Source organism: Scyliorhinus canicula, chromosome 15, assembly GCF_902713615.1.
Source record: "Scyliorhinus canicula chromosome 15, sScyCan1.1, whole genome shotgun sequence".
Lineage (NCBI taxonomy): Eukaryota > Metazoa > Chordata > Chondrichthyes > Carcharhiniformes > Scyliorhinidae > Scyliorhinus > Scyliorhinus canicula.
This window is the reverse complement of record NC_052160.1, coordinates 141,123,173-141,144,321: the sequence shown is the minus strand read 5'-3', so window position 1 is coordinate 141,144,321 and position 21,149 is coordinate 141,123,173. Positions and strand designations below refer to the sequence as shown.

The window sequence follows — 21,149 nt, the reverse complement described above, 5'->3', positions numbered from 1 at the left end:
TCCAAGCAGGACAAATCTTTATACAACTGTTTGTGTTGTACAAAGCGTGATTCTAGTGACTGGACAATGCAATCCATTATTAGGTTAAACACATTTACTCGAAAATCAGCTGGTGAATCTGAGGAATTTCTTTCATCATCAATAAGCTCATCTGCCATTCTTTTCTTCTTCCTCTGCCTCTTAACTGGCAATGCTGTTTCCAATGCATCATTTCCAATGTTTGATTTTCATCCATATTCATCTGTGAAATCCTGTCATTTCATTTATTTACAAATTCCAAAGCCTTGCTATGAACGTTATCAAATGTTCTTGTCTGTTCCTTCAACTTTGTTGTAGCTGAATCTACCACTTGTCTGTAGATAACTTGATAACGGGGTTGTAGTTTCAAATATATGCAAGTAAGTAAATGCTGTCAATATGGTTTCAAACTTTAGAAGACTTTGAAGTAAAACATTTGCTTCATGTTTTGTTTTTGCATCAAACCTTTCTGAATCATGTATCATTGATAAGTATGTCAATAGATTTACGAAAGTACTGGCAGCGGCATCATCAAAACGTCCAAATATAGTTGTTGCTGCATTGGATTTTCCTGACCATCTGGTCTCACCAGTTAGCTTTAATCATTTCATTTTTTATTGTCCTAGATGTTTTCCAACAACTTCTATCCATACAGCCATTCTCCTGTATGATGCTTTCATAAAAGTTGCTATATTCTGGAGCAAATTGAAAAAAGAAACTGCAGGCACACAACATTTTGTTGTTTCAGTTATCACCAAATTCAAGACATGGGCATAGCACCATATATGAACATGTTGATCAGCCACATCAGCAATTTTACTTTGTAAACCATTATACTGGCCATGGTAGCTTGCAGCACCATCTGTGCTATCAGATAAACATTTTGGGGGGTCAATTTTAAGATGCTGTAATGTTTCAATCAATAGATCAAAAAGTCCCTGTCCTGTAACATCATTACTTGGCACAACTGAAAGTAGTCGCTCACAGATAATACCTTTAAGCACATACGAATAATAATGCTAAACTGATCGATGGATGAATTATCTTGTGTTGAATCAACCTGAATAGAATAATATTTTGCTTGAGAAACTTCATGACTAATTCTTTCTTGTATCATATTCTTCATAATTTTGATTAACATGTTTATAGTTGTTTTACTCAGGTATGTAACAAGTCCACCACGGCCTTTACTTTGAGCCTTTCCTTGTTGCTCTAATCATTTGATTCTTTGTTTAGACTTGTTTTGCACTGCAGAAACGTGAGCTGCCATAATGGGGTCATATTTTGCCATCAACTGCACTGTAGCTACAAAATTGCCATGATTCAGAACCTCATTATCTAGAGTGTAGGCCGATTCATTTCTGTGACCTTGAAAAGGAAGTGCTTGCTTGTCTAACATCTTTATGATGTCTATAATCCGCATGACAATACTTCTCTGCTTCAATACTTCTTCTTTCCTTTTAATTAGTGATGCTGCAAAAAGTTTATCTAAGGTGCCATCATTAACCACACTGATATATTGCTGAGCATTTCTGACATGTGTTGTTGTCGATTCATGTAAAGTCAAGCTCTGGCTAATACGCCTGTAGTCACTAAAGACACGTACAAAGGGTGATGGATTACAAGTGTTGGAAAACTCAAAGGCTAAGCAGTATGAACAATATAAGCATCTATTTTCTTTGTTATATGTTAGCCATTTTCTTGGGACTGAGTCATTCATAATTTTCCTCTCATACAAACGAGCATCAAATGGCAGATCATCAAGTGGCTGAAGTGGATGTTCAGCAAAAAACTGTTTTAGCTTTGCTCGTGATGGATATTTGAAGATTCCAGTAATTGATCTTTCATTTTCTTGCGTAGGTTCATTTACAGGATGTGCTTCAGAAACCAAGTCATTTATGCTTGAAGGAATATCTGATTCCCTGTCACTAGTTGAAGCTATGTGTTCAGATGTTGCAACTACAGGCAGTACAGATACCGGAACAAGGAAGCCAGAAGAAATATTGGGCCTGGGTTGATTAGTAATGGATACACTTGTATTTGTCTCTACATTCAAAGTAGCTCTTCTCTGTTCTTGTAACACACATGTCATTGCATCATCACCATGAGCATTGTTTCTTGCTTCTTGATTATTTGTTGCAGAACTGGATATTGATGTGGATTGTGCTGGTGGTATTATAAACTCTGTAATAGGCCTACATCGCTTGGCTGATTCTTTCCTTTCTGCTTCTTTTTGTTCTTTGCGTTTTAGTGACCCAGATTTATGCTTTTTCTTTTCCATGCTGGTAGGGGTAATATTCCTGAAATAAAAACTTAATTAAAAATAGCCCACATTGGGAAAAATGAATATTGATGATTGCAAGAATAACTTGAAGGAACGCCAGATAAACCCCTACTTGATAAAAAATATAAAATAACTTACTTACACTTCAACAGGCTATGTTCATTAGTCAATACTACTGTGGCCTATGCAGCTTCAGAAGAGGAGACAATCCACTGTCCAGTGTTCACACCAGCAAGCAACTGAGACAACTGTTGAAACTTAGAAGTTTGGTCCGACTATAGTAAGACATTAAGAATGGTCCCACGACCAAAGTTAACATGTCCAGTTTGATACCAGTGTAGTGTTACAAGTCGCAACCCTTTGAGTTTACCGATCATGGCTTATCACTTCAATATCTTTGACCTCATGATTCACGGTCAAAGGTACCGCTTCTCCTTTTCGGTGACCTCACAATCCTATGTACTGCTTGATATCCTTTCAAGTTGCCGACCATCTCAACTCACGAACTGTAACTTTATCTTTAAATTCACACACTCTTGCTGAAAACGTGGATTTCCAACTATGTCCGACCCGGGTGAACCAGCCCCCCCCCCACCCCCACTCCTTTTCACATCCGTTTAACACTGCTTCGTTCCTTCATACACTGAGTGATTATTTGTTTGTTTCTTTATTGCATTTTTATTTGGTATTGCTCTTTTTAAAAACAATTATATTTTATTAAATTAGAATACAAACCTTAGGAAAGAAGTTGGAGATTTATTTATCTAATTAATTATAATTTTTAAGGGCCCTTCAGAGAATCACGGGCCCCTTCTTGGCTCTCCGGGCCCCGGACCGATGTACTGGCTGAACCAAGACTACTGCTTGATATCCTTTGAAGTTGCCAACCATCTCAAATCACGAATTGTAACTTTATCTTTAAATTCACACACTCTTGCTGAAAACATGGAATTTCCTTAATTATGCCTGACCCGGCCCCCCCTATTCCTCATCCTTCCACTACCACCCCTGCTTCGTTCCTTTTCATGCACTGCTTATTTGTGTCCTGTTCTCTTTTTTTTCTTCTTCCTTTTTATTACTAAAACAGTTGTCTGTGTTTGTTTCTTCATTGCATTTTTATTTGATACAGGGGGCCCACTTCATTAGGGGCCCACTTGCCATCGGGCAAGCTGACACCCTGGCCTTTTGTCTAAATCACCATCTAGAGTTAGGACGACTCTTTTCGTAGAGTTACATCGGACTTCATGGAATATACAGCACAGAAGGAGACCATTCAGCTCAACCAATCGATGGGTGGGATTCTCCGTAGGCAGACGCTGAAATCATGTTTGGCGATTGGGCGGAGAATGGACTCCCACCGGGGCCGGCACCGGTTTGACGCCGGTCCGCCAAACTCCGCCTCCTCCAAACTGGCATCATCGTGCTGTGCACCACTTCAACTCCGTTGCCGCGTCATCGGCCGGCCCACCTGCAATGCTCCGCCCCCCGATGGGCCGAGTTTCCGATGGCACGGGCCACGTGTTGTCCCAACCGTGCGTGAACCCGGCGTGCCGGTTGCAGACTGTGTCCATCGCCGCCACACTCAGCCGGGATCCGTGCCACTGGTGCGAGTGCTGGGGGGACTGGTGGGGGGTGGCCAGTGAGTGGCCAGGTGGTGGGCTGTGTGGTCACGGTTGGTGGGTTGGCTTCGCGCATGGCCGGCGCCATGTTGTACACTGCGATTGATGCAAGTCGTCAGCCGTGCACATGCGCGGCCATTTTCAGCGCAGTCCGCGGGAGTTTCAGTCGGCGCCGGTGCTAGCCCCTCACCGGTCCCGGAATTGGTGAGGGCTTCACACCGTTCTAGCGGTGGTGAAAGTCGACACATGCTCCGCGAGCCTCCGCACGTACTCTCCCAAATGGAGAATCTAGCCCCATATCTTTTATGCTCCAGTCCCAACTTTCCTTCCAGCACGCGCTGGGTCAGAGAATCGCCGGGGGTAAGGGGGGAATCCCGTCACCCCGCTCTGATGCCGAGCCGCCGATTCTCCAGCAACCAGAGAATCGGCGCCAATCGTGCCCACGCAGCGATTCACTGCGTTCGACGGGCCGAGTGCCCGCCGAGTTCCACCAAGTCCTACCGGCATGGTTTACATATGGTTCCACCCGGCAGGACCTCAGCGTTCTGGCAGCGGGGGCCGTACTGTTGGAGTGGCAGGTGTTTCCGACTCTTGGAGGGGGGGCTCCACGGTGGCCAGGCCCGCAATCGGGGGCTACCGATCGGCGGGCACGCTCATTCCAGGGAGGGCCTATGTTCCTTCGCGCCGGGCCCCTGGAGGGGCTGGCACGGAGATGGCAACCACGTGCAGAGACGGCCCTGGCGGGCATGCGCAGACCCATGCTGGCCGTGCAGGGCCGGTTTTCAGCACCGGAGCAGCGCACAGCATTCTGGTTCCGCTCTAGCCCCCGAAGAACAGGAGAATTACTGGGACCTGGAGGATGGGTGACGCTGGCATCGCTCGTGCCGGTTTTGACGTTGGCGTCAACACTTGGCCGTGATATCGGACAATCCCGGCCCATAACTTAATCATCATGACCCTCTATTCTCTTCTCCCTTATCTGTGTATCTGGCCTCCCCTTAAATGTGACTGCGCCGCTCACCTCAACCACACCCTTTGGTAGCCTGCCCCACATTCTCACCACTCCCTGGATAAAGATGTTTCTTCTGAATTCCCCATTTGATTCCTTGAATTCCCTATTTGATATCTTGCATCAAACAGGGAGTTCAGATCGGTTTCAATTTGCGCCGTTGAAGATTGAAATGTGTTTTATTTAAAGAAGCATTTACAGAGAACCAGCCTCAAGAATTAGGAACACGCTAAGTCTGCTTATCAGAGCATCAAACTTCCTTGTGAAATGTCATTTGCAGATTTGCGTCATTTATTGCAACCAAAAAAAAAACCGCACATTGTCAAATGTTTGTTGTAAAGTGCGTCTCACTTTACCTGTGAAAACAGGATGCATATGTCAGGCTGGCATTTCAGCTGTACACTGGAAGGTATTTAAATCACGTAGGCGGTGTCACAACATATATGCTGAACAGCACGAATGCTGCAGATATTTCAAAATGGTTTTCGGAACAAGTCAGAGCCGAGAGCAACAGCGACAGCGAGCTCCATGGTATCAGGTTAACCCTCAGCCCTTGGTCACTGTGTTGGCTGGCCGTGCATATGTTCCTTCACACAGCACCACATCAACTTGCATTCATAGACTTAACAAAGTAAAGTTTAAAAAAATATTTACCCCTAAAGTGTGCTAAAGCGCTTCACAATAGCATCGTTGAACAAAGTTTGACACGGAGACCGAAAAGGAGATAGGACCATGAATTTGGGAGAGGCAACCTCAACCTTGGTCAAAGAGGTAGGATTTAGGGAGTGTCCACAAGGAGGAGAAAGAGGCGGATGGCTTTAGGAAGGGAGTTCTGCAGCATCGGGACAATGCAGTTGGAGGCATGGTTGGCAACGGCGCAGTAAGGACAGCTGCGAATGTGCAAGAATTGGAGGAGTGCAGCGACCACGGAGGGTTGCGCAACAAGATGATGCTGCAGAGAAACGGAGGGACAAGGCCATGGAGGGATTTGTAAACAATGATGAGAATTTTAAAATCAAGGTGCTGCCAGACCGGGAACCAAAATGGGACAGCAAGCACGGGGGTCATAGGTCAACAGGACTTTCCGATGAATTAGCACACGAGCAGTAAAGTTTTGAATGAGCTCAAGTTGTAGAGCATTGCAATAGCTGAGTTCAGAGGGAGCGTAGGCACTGATGGGGTTTCAGCAGCAGAGCTGTGGTAGGGGTGGAAATGGGCCACGTTACACAGATGGAAAAAGGTGATCGTGGCAATGGAGAGGATATGGGGTCATAAAGTTATCTCAGGGTCAAATACAACATGAACAGGTTTTTTTCAGACAGAGGCCAAATATTCCTTGCTCTTTACCGTTGAGGTTTAATATTTGGACTGATGAAAATGAATTGGCTTCAGCTTAAATGGCGATCGGCTTTCGAGATCATTGTGAAGTTTACCTCAAGTTCAGTTTGAATTCGTGACTGAATGTTTTTGGAAAGTCCTCATTAAATATTGGTAACTACAGCTTTTGGATGACTGTAAAAGCATTGATGTAGACCATTTTACCTGTACATAAAATATTTTTCCCCATTTGCTCCACTCAGTTAGTCTTACTCATTTGAATGGGTGAGTATGTAAGTGGATAGGTGGGTGAGGTAAATGGTAAGTGGGTAGCAGATGGGTAGCTGATCGGTTAGTTGGGTGTTGGTTGGGTAGGAATGTGGGTGAGTAGGGTGGCAGCTGGCTAGGGTGGCAGCCGAGTGTCTGGATGAGGTTTGTGAGTTGGGTAAGGTGGGTGAGTGGGTAAGTGGACCAGGGATAGGCGGGTTGGGTCAGGAGGGGCTATCTGTCCAGGGTCAGTCAAGTCGTGAGGAGTTGGGGGTCGGCAGGAGGGTAGGGGGCTAGTCAAGCCGGGTCCTGGTGGAGTTGAGGGTCGGGGGGGGGGGGGGGGGGGGGGAGTCAAGTCGTGGGGGCTTGACAGGTCAGGTCAGGGAGAATGGGAGAATTGTCGGGTGGGTAACCAGAGAACTTAGCGGGGAGTCAGTCAGGGGTGTCAGTTGTATAGTTACCCAGCAGTTAAACTACAATTTTCTGTCTCAGTTCCTGGGTAAACATCCAGATGTGTAAGTCACAACTGTCCCAAGTCAATACTCTAATTCAGAGTTGGACATTTAATTGAAGGGGCCAAGGAACAAAAAAATTGCCCATTGGAAATTCAAACTTTCTGGGAAATCTCCATGGAGCCATTTGAGTCGACATCCTCATGGTTCTGAAATTCATCTTGGGGGGTATATCTAGTCTCCAACGATCCTCAGACCAAAAGATCTGGGACAGGATAGTCTGTTCCTGCGATTAAGTGTTGATGCCAGGGTAGGATTTGTGGACTTCCATGACAGCAAAACTGGCGGTGATCCTGGCCTGATTCAGCGACTGTGGAGGGGCTAGCACCAGCGCCACGTGGAACACAATCGATTCCAATGGGAAAGGGTGCAGGATTCACCCGTTCTGTGATTGACACTCGGGGCGCTGACAAGCTGCAGCTGCACATTCACATTACACTCTCCACACACACTCACCCCAACCAACAAGATGGCACTGGTTGTGCTGAAGGGTGTCCATACGGCTGATGGGTCGGCTGGGGCCGGAGGGCACCTAGGGTGGGTGGCCTGGGGGGTGGTGGGGGCACCCATAGAACACGTGGTCCTAAGTTCACGGTGGGCTGTCAGCGTCGTGCGCAGCTGCATAGCTGCCTTGCTGGCTGCGGCAATGATGCTCCGTGCCCGTCCACCCGGACCCCACAACCCACCTCCTGGCCACCCCCCACTACTCCCCCTGGCCCTGGCAGAAGCCCCCGGCCAGCGGCACAACTGTCAGCACCCTATGGTGATGTTCGGCACTTTCCGTCCCCCCTCTCTCTCCCTCAGCAGCCATGGCTCCTGTGTCACAATTTTTAGAAGCACAAGTGAACCGTGCCTTCCGGAATTCGACCTATCAGAGGGGGAGAATTTCAGAAGCCCCGGAGAATACCGGGTCGGCCTGCTAATGATATGCAAATGGTGTTTACGAGACATGCTTTCTGGAAAGCATTGACGACGCTGCCGAGGCGACGGAGATTTGCGATTTGGCGTGAAATCGGCGCCTGCCGCGATTTCGGTGTCGGAACCAATACTCTGCCCAATCACGTTTCATGACTCCGGTGTCAGCAGAGGGAGAATCCCGCCCCTGGGCCATTGACACCAGTGCTTGATCTGCCCTGCTCAGACACTTCCATTCAATTTGCTCTCTTGTCTTTCAGAGGCAAGTCCTATCCCGTTCTCATTCAAACTTTACCTCACCAAGGTCATTAAAGATTCAGATGTTCTCAGGTAGTCGTTAAAATTAAGAAAATTGCTACACAGGTCAGAAAGTTTAATCAGCATTGCAGGAATATAAATTGGACCTTAAGGAGTCTGTAATGGTGACTCTGAAATATGCTACACTTTCAAACAAGTCCAGTTGCCTTTTAAGCAGCCCAATCTTAAATATAGAACTGTCCCTTGGAAACTGAAACAGAGAATGCTTACTGCCCTAAATACAGCCCTGATTTATCACTTAACATCCTTTGAAGATATACAGAAACAAAAAGGCAATAGGCATATATTGCCCGTCATTAGATCAACAGCTATTCACAAGCGATCAATTGCTTAGAATGTTTGCCCATCCTTTACAATTGCCACTTCCAATAAAGTTTGTGGATATCTCAGTGCCTGACAATCAGTGGAATGGGACAATGAGCAAATTGAATGAAATGCCACACAAGGTTCAAAGTGTCATTCTGCGCTTCCTTGGAATGGCCAACTAAAGTGACACTTTTTACATGACAGATTATGATGTAAATTGCAGAAGTGGCTAGCCATGACTGATCTCAACTGTGCATGACCTGCTCTAACCCTCATATGTTTCAAATAATTTTAATTTCCCGTAATGGCTGAGGTTATTCATGAAGGACCCGCCTTCTCAACCCTGCCCCTCACCTGAGGTGTGGTGACCCTCAGGTTAAATCACCACCAGTCTGCACACCCCTCCCCCACTCCACCTCAAAGGGTAGAGCAGCCAAAGGTCCTCGGGGGAGCATGGTAGCACAGTGGTTAGTACGGTTGATTCACAGCTCCAGGGTCCCAGGGTCGATTCCCGGCTTGGGTGTATGTCGGTGCGGAATCTTCACATTCTCCCCGTGTCTGCGTGGGTTTCCTCCGGGTGCTCCGGTTTCCTCCCACAGTCCAAAGATGTGCAGGTTAGGTGGGTTGGCCATGCTAAATTGCCCTTAGATTAGGTGGGGTTGCTGGGTTACGGGATAGGGTGGAGGTGTGGGCTTAAGTAGGGTGCTCTTTCCAAGAGCCGGTGCAGACTCGATGGGCCGAATGGCCTCCTTCTGCACTGTAAATTCCATGAATAAATTCTATGAATGTGGCAACATTTACATTTATTACAAATGGCACATTGGTCTCGGTTTTATTGCAAGGGGTCTGGAGTACGAGACTAAGGAAATCTTGATGCAACTCTAGGGTCTTGGTGAGATTAAATCTGGACTACTTTGTACAGATTTTCTTTATCTAAGGAAGGGTATTAAATGGTGCAGCAGACATGCAATAGATTGATCCCTGGGAAGGGAGAGCTGTCCGCTGAGGTCAGATTGAGGACAGCGGGCCTGGGACTATGGCGCTGAGAACCCGGGTTCGAATCCCGACCCTGGGTCACTGTCTGTGTGGAGTTTGGACATTCTCCCTGTGTCTGCGTGGGTTTCACCCCCACAACCCAAAGATGTGTTGGTTAGGTGGATTGGCCATACTAAATTACTCCTTAATAAAAAAAAAAATCTTCCTGGCTCAAAAAATCTGGATATGCGATGGGAATTGCGGCAGAACAGTCGGCAGGATTCTCGCCCCTTATTCAATCTATGTCACGTTGAATAGCCATGTGTTTCTCAGCACTGAGAGCGCCGGGAAAAATGCGGCTAAACGCGCTCACTGGGGGACTTTGCTCCCTTTTGGGACCATTTAGTAAAATGGCAAGATAAGTAAAGCCATTCGGCAGCAGGTCATAGACTTGGATGAAAAATAAAATGCATCATAAAAACCATGATACATTGTTTAGAGTACCACAGCTGCTCAGATTTTTGAGTGAAACAAGAGTTGGAAACGCAGCTGGATACTAACCTGGTGGCGTGGTGGCACAGTGGTTAGCACTGCTGCCTCACACGCCAGGGTCCCGGGGTCAATTCCGGCCTGTGTGGAGTCTGCACTTTCTCCCTGTGTCAACCAGGTGCTCCGATTTCCTCCCAGAGTCCAAAGATGTGCGGGTTGAGGTAGATTGGCTATGCTAAATTGCCCCATAGTTTCCAGGGGGTTGGGTGGGATTGCTGGGTTGTGGGGATGGGGTGTAGGCGTGGGCTTGGGTGGGGTGCACTTTCCGAGGGTTCTGTGCAGACTCAATGGGCCGAATGCTCCTTCTGCATGTAGATTCTGTGGGCGGTATTCACCGTCCCCGCCCCCAGCTGAGTGGAAGAATCACCGGGGCGGCGTGCAAATCGCACCACGCTGCCCCGACCCCCGCACGCGATTCTCCCACTCCCCCGAAACCAGTGCCGCGCGAATCGCGCCGGGCCGCTCGAAGAATTGCTGCAAACGGCGAGTGGTAATTCTCCGGCCCGAATGGGCCGAACGGCCACGTGTAAACAGCCTAGTCCCACCAGCACCGTCCACACCTGGTCGCTGCCGGCGGGTACTCGTCGCGAAGGCTTGGGGGGGCGGCCTGTGGGGGGGGGGGGGGGGGGGGGGGAGAGGGGGGCTCCGTTCCCAGGGGGGGCCGCCGGAGTGGCCTGGCCTGCGATCGGGACCCACCGATCGGTGGTCCAGCCTCTCTGTCGGCAGGCCTCCTTTCTTCAGCCGGTGAGCCTGGATCCATCCGCCATGTTTGTGCGGGGCGGCCTGGGGGAGGACGGCCACCGCGCATGCGCTTGTTGGCGCCAGCCCAACTGCGCATGCACGGGACCCAAGGCACCATGCCGAGGCCCCGTCCCCGTAAATCGCGCGACCCCCCTGCTAGCCCCATGGAGGGGGGAGAATAGGGGTCTGGGAATGGCCGCTGACGCTGGAGTAAAACACTCCGGTTTTGACTCCGGCGTCGGCACTTAGACTCCGTTGGGAGAATCCCGCCCAGTGAGCCAGCAACAAGCTTTTCTTAGACTGTTTTACATGCTTACGTTTTGTTCTATTCATTATTGCTTTTCTTTTTGATCATTATGGTCCAACAATTAATTAAGTGCAAGTACAATTCCTCTACAGCTCAAGGGAAGCCAATGCAGCTCACTCCAATATCTAGGGACAGGAATTCTAATCATGAGGGCCCAGCCTGTGGAGCAGAATAATTTTAGGCCAGCAGATGGAGCCAATGCTCTATTAGGCCGTTGCAAATCCTAATAAATAACTATGGAAATATGTCCAATGAAAGCAAGTTTTATTCATTTATAATATGTAGATATGAAAGCAGCAGTCATTCTGTTATCTGTGTGTTCCTAAAAGTAGCAGGCTGGACTCTGACTAAGAGCAATCATGCTGCAAGTGTAATATTGATTGATATTTAAACTGAGGCCAGGATCCTGTAGCTTCTGAGCAGTGAGCATCCTGAGCTGGGCGGGGATGCTGGGAGAGATTTCCTGGCCGCGTGGAGCCTGCTGCAAATTCTGCTATGTTGGGAAAATTCCGGGAGAGACCTGGAATGGGAATTGCGCCGGGCACAAAGCAGTTTGCGGTGGAACCAGGTTCTCCCATCAGATGTAATCAGGTACACGCCCGATTACCATCCATTCAATTATATTGTAATGTTCAACATCGGCTTAACGCCGAATCTTCTGGGAGCGTGCTATGTTCCCGCCCGCCGGCATGACGTGGCGCTGGCAGGAATCACTCCTGGTTTCCACAAACGGAGACCAGACATAGAATTTACAGTGCTGAAGGAAGTCATTCGGCCCATCGAGTCTGCACCAGCCCTTGGAAAGAGCACCCGACCCAAGCCCACACCCCGACCATCCCCGTATCCCAGTAACCCCACCCAACCTTTTTGGACACTAAGGGCAATTTACCATGGCCAATCCATCTTTGGACTGTGGGAGGAAACCAGAGCACCCGGAGAAAACCCACGCAGACACGGGGAGAACATGCAGACTCCGCACAGACAAGCCGGGATTCGAACCTGGGACCCTGGAGCTGTGGAGCAACTGTGCTAACCACTATGCTACCATGCGGACATGAAGGCCATCCGGGGGAGGGGGCTAGGGGGAAGGGGCTCGAAGGCCATTGGAGCCCCCAGGTGGTCAGGGACATGACAGGACAGTGCCAAATTGGCACTGACAGGAGCAGGGTCTGGAGGAGGCGGGCCTGAAGGAGGTGGGGCCTGATGGGCGGCGCATATCGGGTGACCCATTGGGAAGGCCCTGATGCCGGTGCTCCATGACCGGGGTGGCGGACATCCTGGTTCAGGGTGGAGGGGAGAGGGCAGGGTTCGTGCTGGTGATCTATGTTTGGTGAGGGGGGGGAAATCAATGAGGTAGGGGAGGGGAGGTCTCGATATGTGTGGGGTTGTGGGGGTCTTCAATTTTGCTTTGCGTTTGGGGCACTCTTTACAAATGGCCCCCCGATTTCTGTGAAGCCGGGCTTGGCGACCTGTTTAGGCCCCGACCCTCACAATAGATGCACAAAACACGCCGCCCTTCAAAAATATGGCAAAGTGTGGGGCGATCGTGTCGGGAAACCTGCCTGGTTCTCTGTGGAGAAACACAGCTATTTTCTGACCGAACTTGACGCTTGCCATTTTCTGGGAAAATTCCACCCATTGTTTTGGTGCCAAGATGAAGGGTGGAAACACTTTTTAATGGGTGCTAAATCTGGATTTCAGAGTTAGCCCAATCAGTCGGAATGGCCTTTCCTCAGTCCTGTGTCACACATTATAAAATGAACCTAGAATGGAGATGGTGGGCGGCATGGTAGCACAGTGGTTATCACTGTTGCCTCACAGCGCCAGGGTCCCGGATTCCCACTTGGGCCACTGTCTGCGTGGAGTCTGCACGTTCTCCCCATGTCCTTTTTTCAAGAAATTTAGAGTACCCAATTCATTTTAGAACATAGAACATTACAGCGCAGTACAGGCCCTTCGGCTCTCGATGTTGCACCGACCTGTGAAACCACGCTAAAGCCCATCTACACTATTCCCTTATCATCCATATGTTTATCCAATGACCAATTAAATGCCCTTAATGTTGGCGAGTCCACTACTGTTGCAGGCAGGACATTCCACGCCCTTATTGCTCTCTGTGTAAAGAACCTACCTCTGACATCTGTCCTATATCTATCTCCCCTCAATTTAAAGCTATGTCCCCTCGTGCCAGACATCACCATCCGAGGAAAAAGGCTCTCACTGTCCACCCTATCTAATCCTCTGATCATCTTGTATGCCTCAATTAAGTCACCTCTTAACCTTCTTCTCTCTAACGGAAACAGCCTTAAGTCCCTCAGCCTTCCCTCATAAGATCTTCCTTCTATACCAGGCAACATCCTGGTAAATCTCCTCTGCACCCTTTCCAATGCTTCCATATCCTTCTTATAATGCGGCGACCAGAACTGCACACAATACTCCAAATGCGGCCGCACCAGAGTTTTGTACAGCTGCAACATGACCACATGGCTCCGAAACTCAATCCGTCTACCAATAAAAGCTTCCAATTAAGGGGCAATTTAGCGTGGCCAATCCACCTAGCCTGCAGATCTTTGTGTTGTGGGGGCGAAACCCATGCAAACACGGGGAGAATGTGCAAACTCCACACGGACAGTGACCCAGAGCCGGGATCGAACCTGGGACCTTGGAGCCGTGAGGCAGCAGGGCTAACCCACTGCGCCACCGTGCTGCCTTCTCCCCGTGTCTGAGTGGGTTTCCTCCGGGTGCTCCGGTTTCCTCCCAAATGTCCCGAAAGACGTGCTTGTTAGGTGAATTGGACATTCTGAATTCTCCCTCAGTATACACGAACAGGCGCTGGAATGTGGCGACGAGGGGATTTTCACAGTAACTTCATTGCAGCGTTAATGTGAGCCTACTTGTGACACTAATAAAGATTATTATTATTATGGAGAATCCAGGCTATTTATCATTTCGAGTCACTCACCAATTTAGTACGCATTTCTCCTGTTTTCAATTCACTCAATCCTCTGCCCAAAGTGGACAATTTGTAGTCAGCTTGAATTGGTAAGTACTCTCCTGCTGGACAATCACAAGCAGAATCTGCTTCTTATTGTTGAGAAGAGCCTGTGGCCCAGGTGGATCCAACCAAATGTCGCAAGGACTCAACTTGGGATGCTCAGGAAGAAAGAGTAGAAATAGGAAAAATGTAAGGTCGGAAGCTTTGCTTGATAGCCCAGTGAGATTATGCATGAAGTTGACTTCAGAAAGACCACAGGTCCAATCTCTGGCCTGCATGGAGTTGGCTCAGCTTTACCCGAAGATATCCAGTCACCATGAGTTAGGGAAGGGAAGTATCAAAGGTTCTTACCCCTAATCACTATTCAGTGACTTCCATTGGCAGCTTCTACTGAACCTCAAGTTGATAGGATTGGATGCTACTGTGATACCTCCATGGGTAAATAACATGCTAATATTCATTAGCTACTTTTATGAATTATTGGAGGGATCCACTCTATTATTCTATCACCCCTTACGGTGCCCCTTAATACGTAAGGATGGGATCAGTAGGGAAAAATATTGGACAAAAATGTTTGCAATTGTTTTTTTTTAAAATCCTCTGATTATTGACTGGTTTTAATTTACTTTCATTACAGAGATTCCCTGACCAGGGAAGATCTGCAATTCTCTGCAATATTGACAAGGAAACAGTATTATCGATCTGCTAAAGGAAGGTTCTGAGCAACTCAATTGTAAGTTGAGCTTAAGCATGTTGTTAATATGAATTTTTGAGTCTAACTGACTATGGAACTATTTAGTACATTTCACATATTGACATGAAGGGTTGGGTTGTCATCCTCGAGGTAGGATGCGGGGGTTGGGCCTGTCCGCCTGCCTCAGGAGGGAGTGCCGCAAGGACGGGATTTTTAACGCGGGGGTGGACTGCGTTTGGGCCAATTGACGTGGAAAAAAGCTCGGAGGCAGCTATGGGGCTGTTGGGTGTGGAGGTGGGCTGCTTGGAAGGCCTGCCTCGGTGCTGTGACACTTTGTCCCAGTTCAAATAAAAAACAGAGAGGCCCTCATCCTTCATACTCCCTTCACCGTCCCATCCACTCCACCGCATGTCCTTCACATGGCCCCTCATGTTGCCCATGCCAAGCTATTCCCTTTCAGCCGCTATACACTGTACAGAATCAATGACCACTACATTGACAGAATACAGTATTAAACAATCAATTGATAACTTTCCACTTTATTAAAACCAAACATTTTACTTCAGCCCAATAAAAATGTCCACCATCCAGATCCTTTGTAACATATCAATGGTTGAAACAACAAGCACTCGCAATCTCTTTACCTTATGTAAATAACCATTTGAAATTGACAGCACAGACCAGCAATGTTTTCCCTGGAGCTTTGATGTTTGAGTAGTGTAGTGGATTTCTGGAGTCTCAGCCAAGAATAAGGCTTGGCTGAGAACCCTGACATCCATTAGCGTGCTGAAATCCCTGAGCCCCATGGGGAAACATGGCTTGATTAACAGCTTTGGTTCTCAGATCTATGCTGTCAATTTTACAAAGTTTATTTACATAAGATCAAAATGTATTTTGCAGCTTCAGCTATTTATATGTTAACGGTTCTGGATGATGGACAGCTTTATTGGGCGAATGTAAAAATTATCTCTTTTAAAAGAACGTGGAAAGTTAGCAATGAATGATTTATTTTCTTCAAAGCTTTTTTTTACACATCCTATTGTTACTATATAGCTGTGTATGAGGCGAATGGACATGGAAGTGCCATAGCTTGGTATGTGGGAATGAGGAGCTATAGGTGTTGTTTTGGGGGACATACATTGGCATGGGGGTAATGAGTGGCCATATGGGGTGGGTGGGGTGGGGCTTGTGGTGATATGCATCACTGTAAATACACAAGGGATTAATGTAAATACACTACAGCTAAGTAAACACTAGGGGGAACACCAGAGATGTCATGACATGCAGACATATATCTAATGAACACTTAGAATAGGACACAACCAATGAGCAGTCAAGACACCCAGAGGTGACACTACCACAAGGGGACATTACACAACCCATATAAAAGGACAGGGCACACATGCTCTGTCTCTTTCCACAGGCGATACTTAGAGAATAGGACAGGGCAGATCAGAGGCATCACACCCACCACGTGGCTTAGAGCAGACTGGTTAATTAGACTGAGTTACTATTGCAAGATTAGCAGGAGAGTCAAAATCATAGAGAACTGTGCTAATGGTTCAATAAATCACATTGAACTTACTTCAAAGTCTGGAGTATCTTTTGGTCAAAGCTGCATCGAGTTGCAGCCTGTGTTATCCCAGAGTACATAACACATCAGGGATAACCTTGGCACAGGTGCATGAGGCGGTATGGGGGAGGTGAGGTGGAATACCTTAGAGTGCAGGAGGAGGGGTTTAGTGGTATGAAGAGGCTGTTTAGAACATATCTTTCAAAAAGTTCCCTCATGTTTACTATGATTCATGGTGCCTCGGAGGGGCTGTGAACTATTTCATTGAAAATCTGGCCTGACTCCACGAACGTTGCAAGCCTATCCCCACGATGGAGCCAGCCAGGTTGGAAGTGCAGAGTTCCTGCTCGTGACCGAACCAGACCCCACCCTTAAAAGGCGTGCCCAGAAATCGCAAACCCTGGGAATGGGATTGGGAATCCCGGAATCAAGGCTTACCCAGAATTTTTAAAGGGTTCCTGAAGCATTGCGATTCGGCGAACATGGAGCCCAATGTCTTGCTGTTTTGCTAGAATCTTCTGTCCTATGGAAACAAAGGCATGTGTTGGTGAAGTGGAATAAGGTTCCTGTATACCCTACCCCTGTTACTCTGTGGCACCAGGCGTTGTTGTTTCAATGCACCGCTCCAACCCGATGTGCTGAAGATTTAATGAGTTGCTTGTTTGGTCACCTTGCCTCAGTGAGTAACTGTCGTTTTTGCAACAAAACATTTAGGTTTAAGCTTCACTCCAGGACTTGAGCACAAATCGAAACTGACACTTCAGTGCAAAAGGAACATCGGAACTTCAGACCTGTTTCCCCATTCAGAGATGTCACGGCTAACTCTGTATACCTGCCTTTGACTTTAATCATTTAATACCTTTGGTTGACAGAAATCCACCAGTCTCATAAGACCATAAGACATAGGAGCAGAATTAGGCCACTCGGCCCATCGAGTCTGCTCCGCCATTCAACCATGGCTGATATTTTTCTCAGCCCCATTCTCCTGCCTTCTCCCCATAACCCCTGATCCCCTTATTAATCAAGAACCTATCTATCTCTGTCTTAAAGACACTCAGTGATTTGGCCTCCACAGCCTCCTGCGGCAAAGAGTTCCACCGATTCACCACCCTCCTTACCTTTGTTTTAAAGGATCGTCCCATTAGTCTGAGATGGTGTCCTCTGCTTCTAGTTTTTCCGACAAGTGGAAACATCCTCTCCACGTCCACTCTATCCAGGCCTCGCAGTATCTTGTAAGTTTCAATAAGATGCTTGAAATGAACAAATCCCCGAGCATTATCCGCTGTTAGCAGACCAGAGTTCCAACCTATATCACCCTTTGTGTCTAAATATGTATCTTAACTTCTTTCCTGAAAGATCTGCCTCCACCTCTAGGCCACATTCCCCAAGTCAGGGGATTCCCGAGCAGCAGGAATAGCTTCTCTGTGTATCTACCCTCTCAGTACCCCATCCGTCCTGAAAACTTAAATCAAATCTCCCTTCTGAATGCCAGGGAATACGATTCTGGAACTTGGGGAGTCCTGTATTGTTGGAGGCGCCATCTTTAAGTTCAGGAAGTGAAGGAGATTTCTCTTTCTTGTCCTGGCTAATATCCCCCCTTCAACATTCCCAAAAGCCTTTGCCTATATAGCAGTGACTGCACTTCACATGTAGTTCATTGGTCCTGATGTATTTTGGTCCTGGGGGCAGGTATATCGGAATATAATTGTATTCCTTTTCAGTCGGGCAACATCCTTGCCCTGCAGTCCAGCATCTGTTCATCTGATTACACATTCTTACACAAAGTGGCAGCATTCAGCAGAAGCTCAGCTCTCGTTCATTGTGTGGAGTTTGCACGTTCTCTCCGTGTATGAGTGGTTTTCCTGCAGGTGCTCCGGTTTCCTCCCGCAGTCCAAAGGTGTGTAGGTTAGGTGGATTGGCCGTGATAAATTGCCCTTTAGTGTTCCAACATGTATAGATTAGGTTACAGGGTTATGGGGATAGGGTGGAGGGGGGGGGGGGGGGGGGGGGGGGGCACGGGGGAGTGTGTGTGTGTGTGTGTGTGTGCGAGGTAGGATGCTCTTTCGGAGGGTTGTGCAGACCCGATGGGCCAAATGGCCTCCTTCTGCACTGTAGGGATTCTGTGATTCATGATGATGAGTTTCACAGGATGGTGGAAAGTCAAGCTTGAAAAATCCTGTAATTTCACTTTGAGTTCGGGCACCCTTTAAAAATGGCGCCCTGATTCCAGGCATCCCTGGCCCGCAATGTCAAACATCCATCGGCCGTCCTCTATCATTGACAGCCAACGTTGCTCATCACCAATCACCTCTTCGTCTGTGTGGTCAACATCTGGAGGTGGTACCCAACAGTTTTCTATTAGAAGTAAAATTAAGAAAAGAAGCGGCTTTAATTAAACAAGTCAATAGCTGCGGTGAATCATTCTTTTTTTCTTCTTCTTTTTAGCATTTAGAGTACCCAATTATTTATTTTCCAATTAAGGGGCAATTTAGCGTGGCCAATCCACCTAACCTGCACATCGTTGGGTTGTGGGTGTGAGATCCACGCAGACACAGGGAGAATGTGTAAACTCCACACGGACCGTGACCCGGGGCCGGGATTCGAACCCGGGTCCTCAGCGGCGTCGGCAGCAGTGCTAACCACTGTGCCACCGTGCTGCCCATCAGTCTTTGGTTTAAGGCTCACCCATATGTAATTCATACACTGCTTGTATAAATTCTTCTCCAAACCAATTTCCGCTCATGTATAGATCAGTTGTTGATGACTCTTCGTTTCCTATCGTCGCTTAATGTATTTTCGATTGCAGTGTTAATGTAAGCCTACTTGTGACAACAATAAAGATTATTATTATTTGAAGAGTTGTGACGAAATCCAGCCGTAAAAGGAAATAATGGTTTCACTTGCTGGGCCATTACTGCTCTAACTTGGGTAGACCATCGGACTGCTCTCCCTGGTAACCGGCCCTGACCAATGTTTATCCCTCAACAAACATCACTGAAACAGATGATCTGGTAATTATCACATTGTTATATGTGGGATTTGCTGCACACAACGTGTCTCTCATGGTTTACTACACATCGACAGTGACTGCACGTCCATTAGCTGGAAAGCACTTTGGCACGTTATGAGGCTGTGATAGGTGCGACACTGATGCAAGGCTTTCTTACCCAAAAGGCGATGATATGGGGAAAATCCTGCATTTATTTGGATTAGGTGTCTCCCAGCAGTCTAGGCTTTCCTGGCAGCAAGAGCTATGAGATAATCCCTAATATATACAGAGTGTGTATATATCGCTCGGCACGATACACCTGGCGTACTATTTCACTATTTCATTGAAATATTGAAGTATTGAAAGATCAACATCACTGAAGTTTAAATCACATGGTACAATATTATTTCTGTGTATAAAAAAGCAAATTACTGCTGATGCTGGATTCTGAAACAAAGACGGAAAATGCCGGACAATCTCAGCAGGTCTGGCAGCGTCTGTGGAGAGAGAAGGGAGCTAATGTTTCCAGTCTGGATGACTCTTTGTCAAAGCAAACGAAAGACTGAAGTCCGCCTCAATCCTATTTAATATTACGTCCACAAAGCAGCCCGCCTGAAACAGGAAATGGAAGCTGGGCCAGCTGTCATTGGGCTGGATTCTCCCAAAATGAGACTATGTCCCCATGCCGACGTACAAATGGTGGAGTTTTACCCCCAAGACGCCTTGAAAAAAGTTAGATGAATTCAATGCCCTGCAGGGGGCTAGCAGGGACCCGGAGTTAATCTTGCAGCTTTTTCTGCAGATATGCTCCTCCGCACTTCCAGTTCGGAATCCGCGCATGAGAATGGCGGCTGCCTCGCCGAGCTTCATAGCGGACTCGGACCGCGGAGCTGGACCCTCCAAATAGTGTCCCCGATCGGCCGCACGCCCGAGCCTGAAACCGCGCAGATTTAATCCCCGGCCGTCTACAAGGGCCTCTCCCCCCCCCCCCGGTCTCCAAGTCCCCCCCCCCCCCCCCCCCCCCCCCCCCCCCCCCCCGCCCCCGACCAGCATCCTGACCGGCAATAGGTGGTTAGTTCCACGCCATCGGAAGCTTAGCCAGTCGGGAGCGGAGGATTGCTGGGCGGGCCTCTGGCAATGGTCCCCCGGCGGCGTGCCGTACTCCGCGGTCACACTGATTTTGGGGTCCTGGAGAATCGCCGACCCGGCACCGGGCCCGATTGCGGCATGAAAGTGGATTCTCCAAACCGTGCCGAACGCGATTCCAGCGCGGGGCTGCACAAAATCCAGCCCATTATTGGTCAAAACACTCGGAAAGAAGACCCTCGCCCTTCAAAATAGTGTCATTCGGGAGGGCAGATACAACGTCAGTTCAACATCTCATCTGTAAGGTGGATTTTCACAGTGACTTCATTGCAGTGTTAATGAAAGCCTACTTGTAACACTAATAAAGATTCTTGTTATTATGAAATAGGCCCCGATATAACCAGCAACGCAAAATATCCATTCAAGGCAGGCAACATCTGTCACAAGTTAGGTTTTGAAGTTTCGTATTGTTTGTGAGAGCCGAGAGATATTTTAGACATACTGTTTATAAGGAGGATCAACAACAGCAACAACTTGCATTTACTTGGCAGCTTTAGCTGGTTTAGCTCACCAGGCTAAATCGCTGGCTTTTAAAGCAGCACGGTTCGATTCCCATACCAGCCTCCCCGGACAGGCGCCGGAATGTGGAGACTAGGGGCTTTTCACAGTAACTTC

At 47.8% G+C, this 21,149-nt stretch overlaps 1 long non-coding RNA gene across 1 annotated transcript in view; it reads left to right on the top strand.

Annotated features, from left to right (window-relative positions):
* LOC119978424 overlaps window positions 1–21,149 on the top strand; it is a 166,799-nt gene that overhangs the window by 9,867 nt on the left and 135,783 nt on the right. The window contains exon 2 of the long non-coding RNA XR_005463447.1: window positions 14,770–14,865. This is a non-coding gene — a long non-coding RNA (uncharacterized LOC119978424). The remainder of the gene's footprint in view (window positions 1–14,769; window positions 14,866–21,149) is intronic.